At 37.8% G+C, this 21,532-nt stretch overlaps 2 long non-coding RNA genes across 5 annotated transcripts in view; one reads left to right on the plus strand and one right to left on the minus strand.

Annotated features, from left to right (window-relative positions):
• The window catches only part of LOC127514519 (uncharacterized), a 52,195-nt gene that overhangs the window by 9,798 nt on the left and 20,865 nt on the right, over positions 1-21,532 (minus strand). For 2 of the 4 annotated variants that reach the window (XR_007930657.1, XR_007930658.1), the window contains exons 4-8: positions 7,747-7,834; positions 7,239-7,402; positions 3,596-3,680; positions 3,193-3,322; positions 2,948-3,052 (exon numbers count right to left, since the gene is read on the minus strand). This is a non-coding gene — a long non-coding RNA (uncharacterized LOC127514519). Of the gene's footprint in view, positions 1-2,947; positions 3,053-3,192; positions 3,323-3,595; positions 3,681-7,238; positions 7,403-7,746; positions 7,835-14,267; positions 14,374-16,235; positions 16,565-21,532 lie in introns of those variants that run through there. The other 2 variants (XR_007930660.1, XR_007930659.1) reach the window with 2 other exon arrangements.
• LOC127514523 (uncharacterized) overlaps positions 1-21,532 on the plus strand; it is a 200,751-nt gene that overhangs the window by 6,599 nt on the left and 172,620 nt on the right. The window lies entirely within an intron of this gene.

The following is a 21,532-nucleotide window of genomic DNA, read 5'->3' on the forward strand; positions in this document are numbered from 1 at the left end:
TAATTACTTAATATTACTTCTTATTTATATTTTGGCTTATTTTCAATCTAAATATATTTATAATGTTCAAAATATAAAAATACATTTTGTATTTATTTAAAATGTATTTTAAGATTAGAAAGGTATTTTTTGCTTCTGCAAGTACATTTTATAACATATTTTAGCATTTGAAGGTTTGAACAAAATATATTCAAAAATATATTTCCTCAAGTAAGATTTTCATTTTGCCCTATGGATTTTACTGACAAATAAGAGAAAACAATACTACAGTATAAGTATATAAATACAATAATTAATAAAAGTTGTCTGCTTGTATGCTATAGTTATCCAAAATATATTCACAGATAGGCAAAAAAGTGGTAAAGCCTTCACTAACTTTAGTTGCCCACAGGCTTAAATAGTTCATTGATGGTTTATTGTCCAAATTACTGACAACATTCTTTCCTTTTTTTCCTTTGTGTGAAACTCATTTGTGGCTAAGAAGCAGAATGAGAGCTGAAAACGAACAAAAGACAAGATTGTAAACCTGTGAGATTTATTTTTTTAATATCAGATTTCAGAATTAGGAATTTAAAAAGAGGAAGTAATCAAGAAACATACAGCAAAGAGAAGAAAAGAGAAGTAAAGAAAAGGTGTGATGGGGGGATTCTAGTTATGGTGATGTGTTTTCATGTAGTAAAAAAGTACAATGTTAGAAAAAAAAATGCAAATCATCATGTTTTTCTGCTCACTAACATGGGAAGTTGTTACGGTACACGTGTGTTTGTGTGTGTGCAAGAGTTGCACACGATTTTAGTGCTTTGCATCATTCTGTTGACACACACACACACCCAGTATATTTGTTCAAAGGTTGGTCTTTCTTTAATGGAGGCAATTTCCACATTCGTACATAGTGTGAATATCTTGGTTCTTTTTTCATGTTGAAAAGGAAGGTCAAACAGAATGCATCGCATTTATGGATATTGCAGTATAGCCTGGTGAATGTAGTTCATGCATACAGAAAATACTGCACTTAGTACATACAGAAAAAAATAATACAAGTCGTATGCTGAACACAGCCATAGACCATAGACAAAAAAAGCTATTCTTTGTTTAGTTCATCCATCCATCAGGGTGTGTGTTCTCTGGCCGTCTCTGCCTAGCTAATAGCTCATGACAGCCTGAGGTCTCGCCCTGTCAGCCCTACCTGCAGGGGTCTGGCCCAACGCCTCTTCAGGGTAATTGTTCTGCCCCTTCCAACCCCCTTCTCAAGCTTTAATCCCTTCCCCCAAGAATGCAACGGAGGGTCAAGGTGTATGAGGGGAGAAGGAGGAAAAGAGAAAGTGTGTGAAAGAATGCAAGAGCAGTTGCTGTTTGAAACTAATTATAACTGCATGTCAGCGCTGTCAATGTAATCTCAGTTCTGCACGCCACCTCAGAGACATATCTACACTTCGTCAAGGCACCAACTGAAGAACTGTGAGAAAGCTGCTGTTACATAATGCTAGTGCAGTGTATAGGTAAAACTTGCACAAAAACATCATATGCAAGCTAAGGGTATGTTTACACGAAAATGTATTAAAAACAGAAAAGTTCTTCCTTTGTGTTTTTCACGTACAGACGACACATTATCAAAACGATCCCCGTTCACATGGATCCACGAAAACTATGTATTTTGCATGCCAGGCCAGTAGTTGGCGATGTTACTTTTTGTAACGAAACACTAAGCGCCTATAGACTGAACACGTAATACACACGCGCATGATGTCACCGTTTTCACAAATTTGTTTTTGTGAAGTTTACAGGAAATGATAACGGTATTGTTTTCAAAAACTAAAAGTTTGCATTTTCAGGCCCCCAAAACGATTTTTCGTATAAATGAACAGCCAAAACGCATAAAAAGTGTTTTGTTTTTAGTTATAAATGATAAATGCCCCCTAAATAGGACAGTTCACATACAAAGCTGATGCTTCTATATAGGATTGGAAGTCAATAATTATAACGCAATTTTAATATTTAATATAACTGCATAATATATTACACTGCCAAAGCACCAATAAAATAACAGGAAGTGCATAATTGGTTAAAAAAAATCTTTTTCTTTTCGTTGTCTATATTGGTTGCTTAATAGTTAGGTGATTGCTTACAAATCAAAAGAGCCCACCCACGTCTCTATATTCTGGTCACTAGATATGTCTTAGGTTTTCTTTTTAATGTTAGTCAGTGTTCAATGTTAGGATTTTTTTAACCCACCAAGTGAAAAGTGAAATATGAGTTAAAAAATAAAATAAAAAGTGATTAGACCATAATTAATAAAAAACAAAATAGGAATAATACATAATTAAAAATAAATGAATAAAAAATATTAATAAATAATTACAAATAAAAAAATAAAATAAAATAAATTAAATTGAAAATTAATTAAATAAAAAAAATGTAATTGAATACAAAGTTTGGATCAAACAGCATAGAAAGCACACTGAGCTGGAGTCATTGAGTTCCCCAGTGTTGTTTTTGCTGGTCAGCTATGGCACCTGTTAAACATTGGCTAGAAAGGAGACGTTCTGTGAGGCTTTTCCTAGAAACTCAACTCTCTCCAGTTAAGCTGAAGAGGGAACCTTCTGTACATATGTGTCCATGTGGACACTGAAGGGACTGAACACAGGGGGCGGAGAAAAGCCCTTCATTCCAGCCTATCAGACGGGAGGGTGTGATCCCAGACACGTGGACCACAGTCCAGGAAAATTCATAGAAGTACAGAGACATACTGTACATACTGTACTTGAAGACACACATGGAAAATAACAACTACTCAGAGGCAGGAGGGACCAGAGAGTCCTCATAATACAGAGAATCAGAACTGTGTGCCTAGACCATGTAGACTGAATATGATTAAATCTTATTTATATAGCACACTTAAAAGGAATAGATCATTCTAAAGTAAACAATTCTGTCATAATTTACTCACCGTGCTATAATATGACTTTATTTCCTATGCAGGACACAAAAGCAGTAGCTTTTTCAGCATTTCAGAGGTTCTCCATTGTGAAAGTGGAGCTGTCACTGTCAGGAGCTTAAAAAAGGACCAAAAAAACACAAAAGCACCATTCAATTCCAACTTGCATGCTTTATTTTATTTTATTTTGCTGTAACTATGCATACCTCTCATTAGCAAACTCTATAATGAAGCCCTTATGTGACATTTTTAATTACCTCAAGGAAAAACTGCTTACACAAGAAGCTCTGCCCTTGTTTTGCTGTAATTTCAGCTTTCTCCAGCATGTGTGGTCTGTGACTAGCCAACAAGTCTGAAGATGGAAGCCTGAGAAAAGCTCTGTGAAATCTGGGTAACCAAAAAAAGGCAGTTTAGATGAAAATAGTAACATCTCCTAACCATTCTATCACTATTACTTTGCCATCATAAATTTATGGTTATGAAGTACATAAAACCATTTACTTCAGTAAGCCATTGCCATGCAGGTCTGTACACAGTTTTATGCAAAACTCGTATAATTCATGTTTTGTATTTGTTTAACACACATAACAGCAGTATAAAGAGTTTAATTTTTATATTTTCTGTGAAAATGTGGGTGGTGTTTGCCTGTGCAAAACTTACAGTCATGATGCCAGGCTGTTGCTTAAGTTGTTCTGTGTGGTTACTCTGGGTGGTTGCCAAGGTGCTGCTAGGGTGACCTACCTGGCTGCTTATCAAGACGAAAGATATGTAAATGAATTGGAACTTTTTTTTCATCGCAAGTCTATGATATTTGTTTGGTCGTTTTATTACTGTGGGACGAGTTAATGCTTAGCCAAATATTAATACTTAGGACTTTAAATTTTTAATCCCTAACCTTAAGTATGACCAATGATAATACTGATACTTGTCTTAGCATGAGTGAAGGAGAGGGGGAGAGAAAGAAAATACATGACGCCCCTGTGAAAAGGTTCACTTTCATTATATCAGAAATGAGCTCTAAATTTGACCTGGGACTCATGGGTGGGTGTTTTTGAGCCCAAAACTTCCATTTCTGTCATGTATGTCAGATGATGAGTCTTGTTTTTGCAATGGGGCTCCCCCTTAACGTGTGTTGGTGTCTGACAGCTCATCTCTACCTTCAGCATGATCTGACCGATACAGTAAGTGCAGAAGCACAGGAATCATAAGACACGACAACACGATTAATTAGCTCATTGAAAGTCTCAGAGCTTCACAGATCATTCATATTCATACCAGTTTTACATGTGGTGGTTGATAATTTTAGTTGGATGTTCTTGTCATGCACAATCAACTGTGAAGACACAGTCAGACGTGGTTAGATGATTGGACGGATGGTAGATCATAACACACTCAGCACACACACACACACACACACACACACACACAGGAACCCAAACTCTTTGAACTCTTCTGGTAAAAGGGTGGGAGCTTCAGTTGGTTAATTACTCATAATCTTCTGATTTCAACTAAACAGCCGCCAATGTATAAAACAGTGGGCCATTCTCATAATGTACCCTTTAACCCACCTGTTCTTGACCTCTGTGTTAAGACATCCAAGGATTAAATCAGAGATTTCACACTTGACACCTTAAGTCTATAAAAATAGCATCATTTGTTTTCTGTTGGAGCAACTTCATGTATTCACAAGAGCTTGTCATCACATTAAATGGACACATTTAAATGGCAAAGGGTTTCAATATGTGTCATTTCAGCTTAAAGTTTTATACTGTATTGTTAAGAAAACCTATGAAAAGAGTTAAAATCAATGTAAAAACAAATCTGTTTTATAGAGAGAAGATGAAAAATAAAGGCCCGTTCACACCAAGAATGATACCTATAAAGATAACTATATTAGCATTCACATTTAATCATTTAGCAGACACTTTTTTCCAAAGTGACTTACAAATGAGAACAATAGAAGCAATCAAATCAACATGAGTGCAAAAGTATGCAAGTGCTGTGTCAAGTCCCAGTTATTCCAGAAAAGTGCATGTAGCAAGGATTTAAAAAAAAAAAAAAAAGAGAGAGAGAGAGAGAGAATAGAAATAGAGAAGTAAGAGCTAATATTACTGGGTCAAGTGGCGAAAAAGATGTCTTTAGCAGTTTTTTGAAAATGGCTAAAGACTCAGCTGCTTGGATTGAGTTAGGCAGGTCATTCCAGCAGCAGGTAACAGACAAGGAAAAGGTCCATGAGAGTGATTTTGTGCCTCTTTGGGATGGCACCACAAGGCGCCATTCACTTGCAGAACGCAAGCTTCTGGAGGGCGCATAGGTGTGAACAGCAACCGTCAGATCATCTGTTTGGAATGAGAGTTAGAGTTGTGTGTCATCAACATAGCAGTGATAGGAAAAATCATGTTCCTGAATGACAGATCCTAGTAATGACATGTAGATGGAGAAGAGAAGTGGTCCAAGCACTGAGCCCTGAGGTACCCCAGTAGCAAGATGATCTGACTTAGACACCTCACCCCTCCAAAATACCCTGAAGGACCTACCTGAGAGGTAAGACTTGAACCTATGGAGTGCGGTTCCCAAGATACCCTTTGTCATGTGGGTTGACAGGAAAATCTGGAGGTTAACTGTGTCAAAAGCAGCAGACTGATCCAGCAGATATTAGCATCCACACCAGTGGACAATATTGTTCTGTTTCTTCTAAGCGCACTGCAGTTTTGTCGTCTGCCACTATAAATGCTCAAGCTCTGAAAGCAGGATGGATTCTGATTGGCTGTCAGTGTTTTTATCGTTCATCAGCTGGAAAAAAAGTTCTGAAAATTATTTCAGTGATATCGTTTCTCTGTGCCATTATCGTTATAGTTGTGGTGCGGACTCTGCTATTCTTTTATATTAAGAACGATCCTTATTGTTGTTGTTATTGTCCTTGGTGTGAAGGGGTCTTAAAGCTACAATAATTAAAGAAATGCAGTAGGTTAAAAACAACACTAATGTATTGCAAAATCGTTCTTTTGCATATACAGCCCCAAAACGCATTTGGACACTTAAATTATTTTGCTTGCACTATCTTTTTTTTTTTTTTCCAAAAATGCTATTTGATTTCATATTTTGTTATCTAACGCAATAACATTCAGACATGTGCTACATATAACAGTAAAGTGAATGGATCTTTTGATCATAATATAGCTGAACAAACACCAATACGTTTTCTTCCTGTTTTCAGCCAATGCAACAAAAGCTGACATTTTAAGGCCATTCTGATCTGATTTTGACCCTGAGCCATCTGTTCATTAACATCATTTCATATTTTTTGTACATGATATAAGTATCCTTAAATTACCTCCACCGCTGTGCTAAAAGATTGTACTATGCTGAAAGACCACAAGTCACATTTTATTGAATATTTTCATGATTACTTTTTTTTTCATGCATGAAATAGTCATATACTACAGGTTTTTGTGATTTTATCTACAATTAAAATAAAACATATTTGTTTCTGCAACATTTTATCCCCATTGTGCATACATTTTTCCACAAAAATAAGTCCATGGAGTTGTATTCTCAGCACCCAGTATAAATATGAGATTTGACAAATTAATTTTGCCAATTAAATTAATTAATGCTCTCATAATGATCAAAGAAAACCATTCAAAAACATGCACTTCCTGTTGACTTCTACATGATTTCTGTTGAAGCAGAATAAAGGTCTCCAAAGCAAAAATTATATGATGTAATTGTAACTTTTGGAGCCTATAAACACAGGTTTTAACATCAGGGTGGAAATCATGCAAATGAGAAAGACGTGAAAGAAACACTAGTAAGCAACAGGAAACGTTCCTTTTTTATGTTAAACCCAGATGGGGAGCTTCCCCCTGAGTTTCCTGTGAGTAAAGTGCTAGCGCAAGTGCTACAACAGAAAGTACGGGGTGAATACCTACATATGACATTCATGTGAAATTTCCCTAAATAACTCCATTGTGTGGCCCACGCTGACTTCTTGATGTGCTTCAAGTATTTTAGTGTGAAAAACCACAAATTTGAATCGCTCTGAAAATAACTCGAGACACATTTGACAAGAACATGCATAACAATCTAAATGATCAGGATTATGTTCATGCACTTGTATGTGGCCAGGTCTTTTACTTTCTAAAAAACCCCCCAAAAAAACATCAAAAAGCATTTTAGCATCTTTAAATGTTCAGGAAGCGCAGTTCGCATTTTTGGTTAAAATTAATACTGTTTTGCATAACACATTCTCCAGATAAATGGCTAAAGGTTTTGGTTTGTGCATGGCCTCCGGTTCCGTTACCTCTATGAGTGATGAGTGTTTCCACAGCGCATGCCTCTCAATAGGAGGATTTCCCCTTGTTGTTCAAAGCTGCACTCATGACTCACTCTCTTTCACTCGCTCTCTTTCTCATTCCATCCCTCTCTCTCTTCCTCTCCATCCGAGGGGGCTTTTCTTTGTTTTGCCTGTGGAGAAACGGGTAAGGGGGGGGTCTTTCGAGAGTTATATGACTAAACTGTAAAGGTGCAAAATATCTCACTCCAGGCAGGTGGTTATATGCACTTCAGTGGTCTCAAATGCGTGTTTTCAGCCCCCACGCATCTTACTGCAAAGTATGATGATGTCTGAATCATGGGAGTTATTTAAAAAAAAAAAACTTCAAGATGCATTACAGTAATGGGAATTGGGGGTGAAAATGTTGCTTAATTGTCATGAAACTTGTAACTTGTAAAGTGAGTCTCAACATTTCTTTCTTACTTTTAATTAATTATAATTAATTAATTATAATTTCTAAATGCATGGAATTCACCTGTATAAGCTTCATTCCTGTGGGAAACAGACATTTGCAGGATCACCGCTGGCATGTATTTCTCAATTTCTTCAGCTTGTTCCTACACCTGCAGAGATCATAAGAACATGATAAGCTCTTCAACAAACAGGAATGTGACAAGATACAGAAAAATTTGCCGATAGGGGATTATTTAGTGGAAATTTATTCAAATAAAGATGATTGCAAAATAAAGATGTTGGAGAGTAGAATGTATGTTTATGACTCAATCTGTTTTGCCTCAGGTCAAATGCACCAGTATAAAAAAGACCTAACACCTTTATATATATATATATATATATATATAAGGTTTAAAGGTTTTACCAAGTAAAATTAATATATTTCCAAGTATCCATGAGGTACACATGTCATTGAATTAAAGGGACCAAGATCTCCTACTAAATACTGGGACAAAGTTCAGTAGTACATGATTACAGTACTCAGCAAAGCTTGGCTTACATTCCCTGGTGACTGATATGCATGTGTGTGTATGCATGTTTGCTTGGTGGCTGACGTATCACTATGATTTCAAGGCCAGATGACTTTCTGTGAAGAGGACAAACAAGAGACTGACTTCAAATGGTTGCATGTGTGTGTGTGTAGTTTTGAAGTGAATTGAATTAATCAGGTCTTTGTTTGAATTCCAGCTTGATAAAACGCAGAAATACAAAGATAGTAAGTCTTGGCTCTGCTTTATATCCACTCTGTTCCATTCTAGGGAATTCTTTCTGAGAAGTTGTATTCACCATGTGGCACACAGAACCCTATTATAGAGTTTAGTCAAAACGAGTCCTCATGTGTCTCGATACATGCTTTAATTTGGTCAGACAGAATTGCTTGATATCTAGATAGTTCCTCGAATGCTGGGTACCAAATTTCAAGCATGTCGCAGGACATTTGGTTTTCAGGTAATAAAAAACTCATTCATGTGCTGCATTTTTTTCTTTTTGAGCACAAGCCACATTACATTTAGCAAGATTTATGCTTAATAATTTTAATAATTTTCCAATAAAATAAAGTTAATTCATAATATCTTATGCTACTTTAAAGGTGTTTAGTCTATTTTAGTGGAAAACGACAAAAGTATAGGTAATTTTTTTCCCCAGTGTGATTTCAATAATGCAAATTTAAATGTAATTTTGTCTGATTTCACAGCATGTTAAATTTGAATATTCAAAAATAAAGTTCTTGTGTCTTCTGGCTTAGCATTCCCAGTTTAAATTCAAATTCAATTCAAAACACATTATTTTACACAAATCATAATCAAATCAACATACGCTGTTTGTAGTTTTAGAAAATTTAGCTCTGTCAAACATTCCCTGCTTTTAGTAGTAAAAAAGTCTCTATTTGCTATTAAATAAGATTTTCTGTAAAAAGATCTTTTGCAGATACTTTTGCCTGAAAGCCACAGTGAAACCCCATACACAACTCATTTCACTTCTGTAATATGATGTATTTCTGACTAAAATAAAATATTTAAGGGAAAAAAAAATGTAGGATGGCACTTGAATTTATCCATCGGAAATTGACTGGATCATAAAAAGCAGGCATACCAGAATGAAATTAAAACATAAAATAGCTATTTGTCTATTGGTTAATGTACAGTCAAACTAAAATGTATTCAGATACCTTGAACATTTCATTCATTAATACAGTTTATTCACTATAGTTTAAAAAAATGGTAATAAAATATGACAAGATCTCAGAGTTAAACTGTGTCAGAAAAAAATAATCTTAATTATGTCAGATAACACTTAAGCAAAACATGGTCAGGTCAAAGTGTCTGAATAATTTTTGGTTCCAAATTTTTTATCAATTTTACTGGTAGTCCACTGTATGAAGAATTTTGAAGAAAAGAGAGTCATTTCAGAGGCAGAGCGAGTTCTAAATAAAGATTATGTAGATAAATTAAAAAATTTGAAATAACATTCACCAATGAATCATTCACAATAAGAACAGGAATATGAACTATATAGGGGTCAGTTTTTATTTTATGTTGACTTCAGACTTATCAGAGTTGAATGTGTGTGCTGTGTGTTTCTGTCACGTGTGTGAGCTGTCAGAGGGCACATGTGCATGGGAGATTTGTGGGAGAATGTCCTGTGACAGCAGCATGAAATGGGGTGAGTGACAGTGGACAGCTGAGGGACGTGAAACGAGACAAAAGGACAGTATATATGTGCCGGAGTGCGTGAGTGTGTAAGAGGAGAGAGTGTGTGCTTTTAAGCATCTGTGTATCTGTCTGTGTCTGCTGTGGGGCAAACCATTTCACATTCCTCAGACGCAGTTGTGTTTTGCGTGATTTATAGTTTGTCTGAACCGGTGGCGAGTAAAAGGCATAATTACAGAACGTTCTGTACAGGATTTTTACATATGGAAATACAAATGGTCACGTCTGCGGATGAAAACAGATCATTCACTTAATGACCGGCTGCAAAGGACATCTTATTTACAGAACTTTATACTATAAAGCAGTTAGGCCACATTAACCCATTCGTGTCCGTGAGCTTTATGTGCAAGGCTTGGCTGAAACGCTTGTGCAAATCATCCTTAAAGGAATAGTTCACACAAAAAGAAATTCACCCTGATGATGTTCCAAATTCTAATTCTGGAGAATGTCCACAATCTTAGAAGAAAAGAAAAAGAAAAATTGATGTCGTGCCAAACCTGTAAGACCTTCGTTCATCTTCGGAACACAAATTAAGATATTTTTGATGAAATCTAAGGTTTTTTTATCCCCCACAGAAAGCAACGTGATAACCACATTCAAGGTCCAGAAAAATAGTAAAGACATTGTTAAAATAGTCAACGTGACTACAGTGGTTCAACCTTAATGTTATGAAGCGACAAGAATACTTTTTGTGCACAAAAACAAAACAAAAATAACGACTTTATTCAATGATTTCTTCTCTACCCTGTCAGTCTCTTACACAGTTGGCGCAGTGCAGCGCTTCTGTGTTTACGTCTGAACGCCAACTCATTATTGGCCAACACTGTTCACGTGAGCAGCACAATGCATGCGTGTGATGCTGACGCAGGAGCCAGCCAATACTGAGTCTGCATTTGGACATAAACACGGAAGCGCTAAACTGCGTTCACTGCATCAACTGCATATGACTCTGTCCGGGTAGAGAAGAAATTGTTGAATAAAGTTGTTATTTTTGCTTTGTTTTTCACGAAGAGTATTCTCGTCACTTTATAACATTAAGGTTGAACCACTGTAGTCACATGGACTATTTTAACGATGTTTTTCCTACTTTTCTGGACCTTGAATGACGGTAATTACATTGCTTTCTATGGGGGATAAAAAAAATCTTGGATTTCATCAAAAATATCTTAATTTGTGTTCTGAAGATGAACGAAATTCTTACGAGTTTGGAAAGACACAAGGGTAAGTACTCAATGACAGAAATTTCATTTTTGGGTGAACTAACCCTTTAAACATGAAAGTATTATGCAATCATTTTAGACATTTAGAACCTTTCTGGCATAAGGCGCTCTTTAAAATTGAGTCAAGAACCTTAGGGTTCTCTATAGAATCCCACTGAACCTTTATTTCTAAGAGTGAGGCTGCTACTTTCCATCCAATGAAAATAAATATGGACAGAAGCATCATAGTTAACTTTGTTAATGAGCTTTTCATTTTCATTAAATGCAAATGAGTGTTTAGGGCAGAGGTGGCTAACCCTGGTCCTGGAGAGCCACAGTCCTGCAGAGTTCAGCTCCAACTCTAATCAAACACACCTGAACAAGCTAATCAAGGTTTGAAAGGTTGCTAGAAAGCAGAGATTGTATATTATAGGGAGATGAGAGGGTCTGTATCTCTTACCATTGGAGAAAGCATAACGGCTAACTTAATCTCATCCATTGCCTCTCATCCATTGACATCCATTCAAAAAACGGCCTCTGGTCTCCTTCCCTGCGTACCGCCAGAGGCGGAGCGTTAGCATTAGCCGTTACGCTTTTTCGGCTAAAGCTTGCAGGCTTGCCTTCCAGTGGCTTTGCTAGAAAGCTATAGGCAGGTGAGTTTTTATTAGGGTTGGAGCTAAACTCTGCAAGACTGAGGCTCTCCAGGACCAGGGTTAGCCACCCCTGGTTTAGGGTATTCTTTTGAAATTCTCCACTTGTGTTCTATAGAATAGCATCACATGAGTTTGTTTTAATGAGTTCAGCACTTAAAGCTTCATGCACCGTTACAAACTCAAAACAAATTGTTCTTCTTATCCGAGTCTAGATATTCAGTGTGGTCCTGAATCAGGGTTTACAAACAGTTTACGGTTTATCACCCGACTGCCAGCTGAGATACGTCAGGAATCTGAAGTTCACTGAACCCTCTTTGTGCAGTAATGAGGATCCATTAGCACGTAACTCGACACTGTTCTTGGATCAGAGGCAGCAGATGCTGATATCTTTACACGGCTATTAGCAGGAGGTTTAATCTGCACTCTCGACATTAAATGAAATTAAGAAGAGCTGAAAACTGGAAAACTTGCAGAAAGGGAAAGCTTGTTTAAAAACAACATATGTTGTGTTTTAGATACTGGGCCTCTCCAGGCTTCATAACTAGCTATCTAGTAGACTTCCTTGGTCAGCCAGTTTCATCTGACAGACAATGCTGGCTGACCAACTTCACCAACTGGTGAACAGCATGGCTATGATGGTCAAATAGCTAGACCAGCACCAATCCACCATGCTAAATCAATGTGTAGTCACTGATATGTCAAATAGAATATCGAGACCATAAAATATTAATTCAGTAGTGGACAGTAGTAATAGAAAATAGTTCCATCTAATTAATAAATTAAATTACAAAATAGGAGAAAATGAGCAGTTGTCGCCTTTAAGGACCTGATTTGACCTATATTAATTACTTTTGTTGATGTAACCTAATTTAATCAAACTGTTCAAATATGTTAAATTATATATTTCAATAAAAACAATTGATTTAGATGCAACCACATTTCAAGTTGCTTGATTAAACGTTTTTATAGTATATTAAAGAAATGATAAAACGCTTGCAGTGTGTAGGAGTTGTAAACCCTCATTGTAAAACACTTAACCAATCACTCTCATTACCACCCCTAAATTTAAATATGAACTAGAGCAATCAGTTCATTTCTTTCCGCTGTTTCTAGCAGTTTTAGAACTGTTAAAAAAAATCCCCATCTGTACACAGAACAGCATTTGCCACTTTCTGAGTTTTGACCTCCCCCTGTTGGAGAAGTGTATACTTGAGCATGTCACTCAGGACTGGGGTCAGGAGGTGAGGTCACTCCTTAAAGAACAACTAAAGAGCAAAAAAAGGGCCTCCTCCATTAAAAGACCAAAGGAAAGGAGACGAGAGCCAGACAGATGCACTATCTACTCATTTATAAAGAATAAAGTGCAGCCTTTATCTAGTGTACCTAAAAGACAATTCGTCTTTTACCTCTCAGACAAAGAGCTCAGATTGATGAAGCAGCCAGATTGCATGAATCAAAAGCCTTGAAGCTGATGGCATCTTTTCTTATCTTTTAAACCCCCTGAATTGGGTGTTTAGTGATATTCAAAGGTAAATGTTGTTATTGCCAAATGTTTTCCTCTCTGTTTACACAAGCATGATCAACACACTTTTTATGAACAATAATGCACATTATAAACACACTTGAAGTAGGCTGTCAAATATTTGATTGTTTAAAAGTGTGACATGTACAGTACTGCAATATTAGCTGAACTTGGTTAGAGCTGCAGTCTAGTCACCGATTTAAACTCATGGCTGGAGGATGAATCATCAGAACCACAAAGAAAGTTCTGCATGTGGTTCATTCTTAGAATCCTTCTGAGCATTTCCCTTCAGAGAATTTGCATTGAGGCCAGACATAATTTCAACTTAAGTACTAAAACAAAGAAATTTATATTATTATACATATATAGATGAAGCTTACATTAACATATAAGTGTCAAGAAAAATAAACTAAATAATGTTTTGCATAAAGAAATACAATTTAAAGACCATTAAGATTATTTTTATGAGAGTTAAGCACATTTTCACCCAAATTATTTCACCCATTTTATTGTAAACCCTAATAAGGTAATAATTTACATCCATTTTTTAGGTTAACAAGCTCCACAGATAATTTCATTTAACTTTAAATCTTGGTTTTATTACACAAGCATGTTAATTGCACTAACTTGAAATTCTGAGTTAGCTAACTCATACAATTTGATTCCTCCCCCTTCCTGTGGTCCATGTGTCCAGTCCATAAATACACAAGTGAAATTTATAGGGGACATGCGACAAGAGTGTCTCAGTACACAGGGTTTGAAACACTGCCAACATGTGTCTAATATACCTGTGTCTCAAAATAACTTGGTGTGGTTCAGACGTCATCACTACAGAGGGCGGACATCAATGCACAGTGTCAACCTTTGTGAGCATGCATGGTTTGGCCAATTACACTGAATAACATTTACATCCCCAGATCTTAGTTTGTGTCACATTAAGTGTGGTGATGAACTGTCACCTTCTTCCCTGCAGAGAGAAGCTCCTGTCCAAACAAAATCCTGTTACCGCAGCTCAGCTGGACAAATGTTTGTCTGTCCCCCTTTCGGATGTCATTTCTCTTAGCACTGTTGAGATAAACAAGAGAGAGGGAGAGTGATGGAGACAGAAGGGAAAGTCAAGCATGAGTGCTTCTGGAGTGACCCTTTAATGAAGCAGCTCTGATCACCTTCACAGACGCTGTGAGCAAGCTGCAAGCGGAATGACACATTTGACTTTTTTTTGCGTACACATGCAAATCTCAACACCATGATGCCAGGATGTTGCTATTTGGTTGTTAAGATATTATGAGCGTTTTTTAGCATGTTGCTATATAGTTCCTAAAGCTTTACTAGGTCAGTGCTTAATGGCCCAAGTCAAAAGGACCATCGTCAAAGTCTCTATGATATTCTGGTCTCTATGTAACCGGTCCTACACGAGAGGAATTCAAACCGGCATCTCCGGCATGGGAGGTGGGCGCTCTAACAGACGCTAAAGACTGCAGTCTCTAGCATCAGTTGAAAGTGTGAAGGGAGTGAGGTTTACTCACACAGCTCTTACTAGCTGGCTTCCATTACACTCACACCCCTAAACCTCATTCCCACCCGGGTCATGGCACCAAATGTAACCGGTTCTACTCGACCAGCTCCGAGCAGGATTCGAACCGGCCTCTCTGGCATGGGAGGCAGGCACTTTAAACCTCATCCTCATCCGGATCACGGCACTAAATGTAACCGGTCCTACTTAACCCGCTCCGTGCGGAATTCGAACCAGAATCTCCGTCATGGGAGGCAGGCGGTAAACCTCATTCCCACCAGGGTCACGGCACCAAATGTAACCGGTCCTACTCAACCCGCTCTGAGTGGAATTCGAACCAGCGTCTCCGGCATGGGAGGTGGGTACACAAAACCTCATTCCCACCAGGGTCATGACACCAAATGTCACCAGTCCTACTCAACCCGCTTCAAGCGGGATTCGAAGCGTCCCGGATCAAGCGTCTCTTGCATGGGAGGCAGGCATGGGGTCACGGCACCAAATGTAACCGGTCCTACGCACCGAGCGGGATTCGAACCGGCATGGGAGGTGGGCGCTCTAACAAGGACGCTAAAGACTGCAGTCTCCAGCATCAGTCGAAAGTGGTTTTCTTTATGCCAAGGGAGTGAGGTTTACTCGCAGAGCTCTTACTAGCTGGCCTCCATTACACTCACCCCCCAAACCTGATTCCCACTCGGGTCACGGCACCAAATGTAAACGATCCTACTCAACCCGCTCCGAGCAGGATTCCAAAATGACGTTTTCGTCATGGGAGGCATGCGCGCTAAACCTCATTCCCATCCAGGTCACAGCACCAAATGTAACCGGTCCTACTCAACCCACCCCGAGCGGGATTCGAACCGGTGCCTCTGGCAAGGGAGGTGGGCATGCAAAACCTCATTTCCATCCGGGTCGAGGCACCAGATGTAACCCGCTACGAGTGGGATTCGAGTAAGTGTCTCCTGCATGGGAGGCAGGTGCGGAGTCACAGCACCAAATGTAACCAGTCCTACTCGACTCGCTCTGAACGGAATTCGAACCGGCGTCTCCGGCATGGGAGGCGGACGCGCTAACAATGGACGCTAAAGACTGCAGTCTGTATCATCAGTGACTCGTGCGCCTCTTGAGGCCAGGGGAGTGAGGTATACTTACACAGCTCTTACTAGTTTGCCTCCGTTACATCTACATATGGCTCAGGTCTCTCCTTCGATGTAAGTATGAGGAACTTTTCCAAACATTTTTTTGTCTGATCATTTTATCAACAAGTTGAATACTTAACTTTCTGATAATAATACCCTAAGTATGAGTATAGTATGAGTACAGTATTATAGTTAGCTTAGCAAACACCATTAAAACTCCCAGAATGCTCCAAAATATGTAAATGACAAGAAATGAATAAATGTTTAAAACTTCCTACATGAACTTCCTGGACTCCAAGACTCTCGTCATGGTAACCGCACTGGAAACTTCCTCACAGGCCTGTAGTTCCGTGGTGATGCAACAAAGAGCGGCCCACAACGGTAACGCAAATAAACATCTCCACATATATGAGTGCCATTTCCCTTTAGTGTAGGCTTTTGCTGTAATACGTAGGCCTTTTGTTGTTTGCTGCGTAGGTTCTCTCCCGTAAACCACAGACTGATGCTCTATTTACATTTATGTCTTTAGTTGGTTCTTTCTTGCCAAAGCAGTGCAGAAGGAGGACAAATTAACTTTCTGAAAGAAAGATGGAGACCATGAAATGTTAAGCACAAGTACTTATTGTTCTTCTGTAAAATACAGTATGAACAAAGGACGTTTGTAATGAGTCGAGTCTTGTCTTCACACATTTTATAGATGGCTGCCTTTTTATAGATCTCATGCTTTACAACAACTATGTGTGAACACCTAGAGAGATGCGACCAAGATGAAAGAGGGGCTTGCGTGAATTGATCTGTGGTGTGAAAAACTGTACATATCCTAAGGGGTCTTAGGATATGTGCATTAACTACAGCAGAAAAAATGGCCCCTTCCTAATGAATTCCCTTCATTTAAAATACTGTACTTTTACAGTGACTAATGCTGTAACTGGTAACTTTACTCTTCCCAGGCCGAGCAGAGGAGGATGGGTGTCCTTTTTGAGACACTGTTCCTCCTACAGTTTCTTTGTAACTCTGTGTTTTCCCTTGCATCTGTTAAGGCCATTTTACAGCAAAACCAGGTTAAAAAGTCAGTGTGATAATGCCCTACATTCAATCACAAAATATATAATGCAAGACACATCTTATCATGCAAATTTTAATCACTTTAAAGCAAAATATATGCAGATATCATACAACTAGTATTTCATCTAGACTTTGAATAAACCATACAAAAACATTTGATCTGAAATGGACTGACATTAACATAGAGATTAACATTTAATTTAGTTATTTTCTATTTAGTTAATTATTTTTCTTTATTTAGTTATTATTTTTTCTAGTAAAAAGGCAATATTCTAATTAGAAGTCCATTATTATCACATTTAATCTCTGAAGTTTCCTGCAGAATTTCATGTAAATCCACAAGTAAAACAATCTGTCTGTACAATAGCCGTTTGCATATAGCCAATAAACAATGTTGATCTATGCCAGAGAGAGTTCACAAATAGTAAAACAAAATTCATCCAGAATTAATGTGTAACCGCAAAAGCCACAAAAAACAGGAAGTACTCTCTTCGCTGACAGGAAGTGGGTGAGAAAAGCAGGTATAAACACATGAGAATGCTTTGCTGCATGTGTAAGTATGTACATTTGGAGGATATACGACTTTGTGTGTTAGATGTGAACTAGTTTTGTTGCATTCATCTGGTAATACTGGAACTGTGTCATACTACTTGTGCTGCAAACTAAATCTGAGAACCTCTGAGCCACATCCTCTTTCCTGATACACTTTTCCCTGCAGCATTATCGATCTCATAGTTCTGCCTAGTGTAGTAATTTTACACACTTTTTGTTCAGTATTAAATGACAGTAAGCACACATTAATATTGCTTTCACTCATGTGTAGGTTTAGGGATTTATACAAACACCTAACATTAAGCATTTATTCAAACACCTAAACTTAAGCAACCTTAACTAACTCATCTTACACTATTTGTTGAGGAGAGGTGTGCTGTTACTTTTCTAAGTGATCAAACTTATGATTTCATCTAACAGGTGATAAAACGGAAAACCTGGCCACCTAGAAAACCTTATCAACTGTATAGCAATGCCCTGGCAACCACCCAGAACACCCTAGGAACTGCATAGCAACAATCTGGCCACTCAAAACACCCTAGCAACTGGATAGTAACAACCTGGCTACCAAGAACACCTTATCAACTGTTTAGCAACACCCCGGCAACCACCCAGAACACCCTAGCAACTGCATAGCAACAATCTGGCCACTCAAAACATCCTAGCACCAGCATAAAAACAACCTGGCCACCTAGAACATCTTATCAACTTCATAGCAACACCCTGGCAACCACACAGAACACCCTAGCAACTGCATAGCAACAATCTGGCCACTCAAAACATCCTAGCAACTGCATAGCAACAATCTGGCTACCAAGAACACCTTATCAACTGTATAGCAACACTCTAGCAACCACCCAGAACACCCTAGCAACTGCGCAGCAACACTCTGACCACTCAAAACATCCTAGCAACTGCATAACAACAACCTGGCCACCTAGAACACCTTATCAATTGTATAGCAACGCCCTGGCTTCCACCCAGAACACCCTAGCAACTGCATAGCAACGACCTGGCAACCATCCAAAACATCTTAAGAATGTGCAAAAACGCTCACTCACTTGGACAATACAGTTATAAAGAAATCTGCAAACACATAAAGACTGTCCAAATTTCAAAACAATGTTTGATTAAAAAGCCCACTTTTAAATTCAGTATATTCATTTATTTAAGCTTTATTTAAACTCCAAGACTCTGTCAACATGAAAGTAGGTCAATTAATTCCCCTCTGCCAACACAACTGTCACTGTATCTTTGCTGCTCCTTGTCTAAACAGAAGGGAGATTTTCAAAACAATTTGATTTGTCCATTATGTTTACACTTTGAGTCACATTAGTCATAGTTCTTTTGAACTTTATGAGTCACAATGGCGAAGCATATGACTAGCGCTCAAGCGTTACAAGATACAAGGATCTTGTTTTGACCTCCCATTAGCCGGCTGTTGAGCAGAGGGGATTCTCTCTCGGGGACTTCACTTTACCTGAGGCACAGATATCATCAACGCCTTAGCAGTGGATATCTTGACCTATTATATTTTACAGTCCTTAGGTCTGGCTAATTTTCTAAAGAATAAATATTGCCTCTTATTGCTCTATTGTTGCTCACATTGTGTTCTTGAACATTTGCTATCAACCTTTTCTAATAATATTTTACAAACGTGCTGTTGTTCTCAGAACAACGAGTCATCTACTATCCAGATGCTTTTTGTTTCTGTTGTCCTTATCTTATTCTAGCTTGTTGTTTATGCCGTATTGTAAATGAATGTGTCATATGCTATCATGATAGTGTTCCAGATGCCTCTGGCCAGTAAAGATATAGATAACTAAAAACCTTTGTCCTTAACTGAATCTTTAAAGGAACAATCACACAGAAAAATTAAACACTTACTCACCTTCATGTCATGAACACATTTTAAAAAATCATTAAACCATTTTTGCCAAAACAACAAAATGGCTGTGTTTAGGAAAACACAGAGAAACAGAGGAATGTATCAAAATTTTCACATAAAAATAAAAATTTGGTCATTTGGCTGACACAATTGGTTGTCCTGTGTTTTGAAACCAAACATGTCACGTCAAGTTTGAATATGCTAAAGCGCAAAATGAGGGTAGATTATCAGTGAATAATGACTAAAATGGACATTCTTTACAATAAGGGTGTATATGTGCATGAAATTACAATGAACAATACTTCTAAAAACAAACTGGATATTATATATATATATATATATATATATATATATATATATATAAAACAAATTAACTAAATGTTCTGTTAACATTAGTAAATGCATTGTGAATAAACACAAACACTGAACAGTAATATATATATAAATTAATACTTAACAAAACAAAAGCTGTAAAAATTAAATTAAAATAATTACAAAATATATAGTTCATTGTTAGTTCATGATACCTAATGCATGAAGAGTTAATGTATACATAATAAAGTATAGTTTTTAGGTTTTTTGTCCTTTTTGGAGCTTGAAAATATAAATCACCATGCATTTTCACAGCATGAATAAGTGCAGCATTAACATTCTTCAAAACGCCTCCTTTTGTGATTCACAGAAGTAAAAATACAGGTTTGGAACAACATGAGGGTCAGTGAATGATGACAGAATTTCAAAAATATGAATCTGATCAATATTCAGTGTGTGTGTTGTGCACGAGATTTGCACTTCTGTGGCTGCTGGAGTGGATTACTCAAGCTGTTGAGCTGCAGGTGGTTTCAACTGAGGTTTATAGTGAAAAGATAAACACATGATGGCCTCATAAACACCCCAACAAGTGTGACCAGGGACACATGAGTATCACAGACTGCTTTTACCGCCCCCCTGCGATTGTAAATGAGGCAATGATGCATATTAAAAGGACCAAACTAGGCAAAAGACACTCAAAGAGAAACTCATGCACACACATTGACCTGCTAGCAAAAAAAAGGTGTGAGCTGACAGACTTTGAGAGGAAACAGGTCAGAGATAACACACCTATGATGGGAGTGTTAGTGTGCTGTTTCTGGCCTTTAGAGGATGTGGGTGTGTGTGAGAAAAGCATATTTGCCATGTAAATAAAACAATAAGCACCTGACAAACAGAACAGCTCTTGACTTTTTCCTGATTTTTTTTTTTTCAAGATTACAGCTTGTGGCATGACATTCAGGTCAGTTATTCCAAACATGCATTTCCAAACAGTCACGAATACTGCTATCAGCAAACACATCCCGCAAAGTTACTCAATCCCAAATCCATCCCCTCTAAAACTCAACCTGTTTCAGACCAAACCCTAGTAGGCTGGATACAAGTTGGTACTGCTCACACCAATCAAACACTCCCACACAGACCGGAATTCCTCGAACCGGATTCAGATTGGTGCAAAGCCAAAAGCAAAGCATCAATGTTCTGTTAGTACATGTCATCCTAGAGCTTTAGATGCCTCCAAGCCTAATTTTCCTGTCCTCTTTCATGTCTTTCTCACACTTTCTTTTGTTTGATTGGGGGGTCTGAATGATTCATGGTTTCGGTGCATCATGTACATTCATATCCCACAAAAAAATAGCATGGAAGTGTAGCATGATATCTTCTAGGGATATCTCTTTAAAAGCATATGTAGGCGGAAGCTGGTTCTCATCTCTTACCTCCCTAGTTGCAATACAGTCAACTGTGCGCTCATATATCTTTTCCCCAGCTTCTATTTACAGTATAATCTGACCTTATACTTTAGCAACATATTAATTATTATCTTGTCTGAGCATTAAACTTAAAATGCGTTGTTTCTTCATCCCTGTAGTCTTTAGTTTTATATCACTTTGTCATTTATGATTCAGTTACGTCATTTGCAATGTAGGGGAAGGAAAAAAAGAGCCTGTGATTTTGGAGAATAACTTTGGCAGATGAATCCCAGTCCAACAGGTGGTAAAGTGTAAAAGATTGTGAGAGAGAGAGAGAGAGAGAGAGAGA

This window comes from Ctenopharyngodon idella, chromosome 6 (assembly GCF_019924925.1).
Source record: "Ctenopharyngodon idella isolate HZGC_01 chromosome 6, HZGC01, whole genome shotgun sequence".
NCBI classification, from domain to species: Eukaryota; Metazoa; Chordata; class Actinopteri; order Cypriniformes; family Xenocyprididae; genus Ctenopharyngodon; species Ctenopharyngodon idella.